This window comes from Lottia gigantea, assembly GCF_000327385.1.
Source record: "Lottia gigantea unplaced genomic scaffold LOTGIsca_254, whole genome shotgun sequence".
Lineage (NCBI taxonomy): Eukaryota > Metazoa > Mollusca > Gastropoda > Lottiidae > Lottia > Lottia gigantea.
The window spans coordinates 91,065-94,172 of NW_008708770.1; the positions used below are offsets into that span (position 1 = coordinate 91,065).

Genomic DNA, 3,108 nt, shown 5'->3' on the forward strand with positions numbered 1-3,108 from the left:
CAGTTTTCAGAGTTTACTCGTGGTCAAAGGGAGATAATTTTTCAATGAGTGTGGTCTGTAGTAGAAATAAAAAATCCATGTTTTACAGTTTGTTTTAAAGATGCTCAAATTATATGGCGTGCCCTTTTTATGGTCTGAGGGAGGGGGGGGGGCCAAAAGTCGTTAACTATGTGACTCAAAAAGGTGTTGAAGTCATCCAAGCACACACCATTCACACCAAATTCAAATTTAATATATTCGAAAGCATACTGGTTTGACATGAGCTGATATCATTTTTTTTCAATACGTGTTTCGGATATAAAATCCTCATCAGGGCAGCTGATAATTTAAACTTTTAAAATTATTGTACGACCACTGTAATATCCAAATGGATTATTTTGGGTTTATATTTAGTTGAAATTTCTGGTATGAAAGGCGTTCTAATCAGTCTAAACTTACGTAAATTTATTTTTTAGTCAACACAAATTCATTCTAAGACTATCAGTACTCTTTTGAAATTCAAATTCATTAAAAATCGACGAAATTTGCCTATGAACGTTATTTCAATTTAGATGAAAATACTTGACAAAATGCAATTCAAACACTACAGTGGTCTATGAGCAAACTATTCGAGACGAAAAGTCAACACCGTGATAAGTTCACAATATGAAGACTCGTCTCGAATTGATATTAACTCATTGATGCTGCCGACACGTTACTCAGATACAACAATCAAACATCCGAATAGATAAAAGAGTGAATGAATGGATAAGTGAATGAATGAGTGAATGAAACAGATTAAATAACTTACTGTTTTAATACATGAATGAGTAAATGAAACAGATGTATTTATATTTTTAAAATGTATGAAATGGAAGAAGTAATTTATCATTTTAAATGAATGAATGAATGAATGCAATAACAAAAATAAGGTCAAAACGTTTCTGATTAAGTCTGATGTTCTTCGATTCGAGAGACATTCACTCATCTCATTCTGTCGAAACATGTTTCTAAAACTTCGAATGAGTGAATGAATTAATGATAAAAAAATGAACACGATTGACAAACATCAACACGAAAGAATACAGAACGATTTGGACTACGCTTTTATTAAATTGAAAATATTACTGAATATGTCATGATATTAATGTTAGCAGACCAAAGTCTCAAAATCGGTTTAATTTTTTCAACTGACCTTTCGTAAAACTGTTTATATGACGTTCAATACACAGAATTCTGCTATAAATTTCACATCATCTTTAGCATCCATTTTTTATCGCCTAGCACGTGTTGTGTGACTCAATAGAATTTGCATGTAGTCAAAGGGGGATGATATATTTCGATATTATTGTGGTCCGAAGAAAAAAGACTATTAATCCGTGTCACGTTTTATTTAAGAATACCCCGAAGTTGAAAAATATTTTACAGCTTTGATTGACCAACTTCCAAATACTAGAAAGCTAATAGTTCTAAGTTTTGGGTTTTTCTTTTATCATTTGATCAATTTTTGTTCAGCAAAAGTTTTAAGTTATAATCAAGATTTTAAGTTACGCATCTCAGATTATCAATATAACGACGTTACTCATCACAACATTGTAGTACTGTTTTTGTGAATCTAATGATAAAGGGTGGTAGGCCTACATTAAATCAGCATGAATATAAACTTGTTTTGATCGATGGGGAATTACTGAATGAATGAATGATAATTGACTGAATGAATACTTTAATTACTGAATGAATGAATTACTGAATGAATATCTGAATGGGTGACTGAATAAAAACAGTGTAACTTAAAAGGGATTGTAAAGAGGTATGTATTTGTATGTATGTGTATCGGGAACACTGATATCATCTATTTGCATTATTTTCAATCAGACTTATGTGGTCTTTGAACTTTCACTAAAACTAAGCGTTTTATGACACCACTACCATCGCAAAAAGCCATAAGTAATAAAAAGAAAACTTACTTTCAAAATGGCAGTGTTACAGAACGAAGGTATCTGACAGTGCCTATGGAATGATCGCCTTAGGGGCAAAATGAGCACACAATAATATATGTCAACAAATCCAATAGAAAGAAGGAAACTCTACACAGAGAACAAAAACGTTGATAATTTTTCAAGGAAATAAGAAGATATTTTGGAAACACTATTATACGATATATAAGACCTTTCATTATGATAAAAACTACAAGTGAGATAGATGGAATTGTTATTAAAGGTACGGAACTCTATTTAAGTACGTCAAAATGATTTATTTAATTGTGTTCTGGAGGATTCATGTAATCAGGATTTTCTGGTATTTTCCGTGAACAGTTATAATCAGCTCGACCCCTAATTCAAGGCAGAGGTCTAAGCAGCGATACAAAACTTTCCAAAAAATCCCGAGAGTTGTAATCGGGATTAATGATATTTCCCGTGAACGGATCGGAAAGCTCGACCATGTATTCAAGACAGAGGCCCTTCCGAAAATTACCGAGAAATCCCGAGTAATTTCAATCGGGATTACTGATATTTTTCGTCATTGGATAGGCACGCTCGATAATTCAAGACAGAAGTCATTGCGAAAATTTCCAAGGCAAGCCGAGTGATGTAATCGGGAGAACTAATATTTTCCGTATTTTGAGAGGCAAGCTTATTCATTGAAGACAGAGGTCCTTACTCGGACCTTTCCGAGAAAACCCGAATGATGTAGTCGGGATTACCGTAAACTGACACAACATCTGTCCAAATTTTTTACCCCATTTGCCTAAAATCATGGTTTAACTACGTAAAACTTATCAAAACCTTTAAATTTCAGCTGATTGCATGAAATTTGCATCTCCTCCTACTCTCCTCCACCTTTATTGATGCATTTCCGTTCAGTTCGATGTTTTAAAACAACTAGTAAGCCAAAATAAACAAAAACTTCTGTCATCCTAGACATATTCAGATAATCAATATTTATACAATTTGAACTATTGTGAAAAGAGTAGGAAACTTGGTAGAGGGAGAGTAAGCATAAGTGGTTCAAGCAAATGAATTGGGGCCCTTTAAACATGAGCTGCATTTTGAGACTCAAAAAACACAAGAAATCAAATCAAAATCTCTAAGTTTTCAAACTAGCTATATGCAGTCTGCATATTGGTGC

General features: G+C 33.2%; 1 protein-coding gene across 1 annotated transcript in view; it reads right to left on the reverse strand.

The window, feature by feature from the left end:
- LOTGIDRAFT_175220 (hypothetical protein) overlaps nt 1–3,108 on the reverse strand; it is a gene marked incomplete at both ends in the record, with an annotated part of 32,189 nt that overhangs the window by 16,936 nt on the left and 12,145 nt on the right. The gene's annotated exons all lie outside the window — the stretch shown is intronic.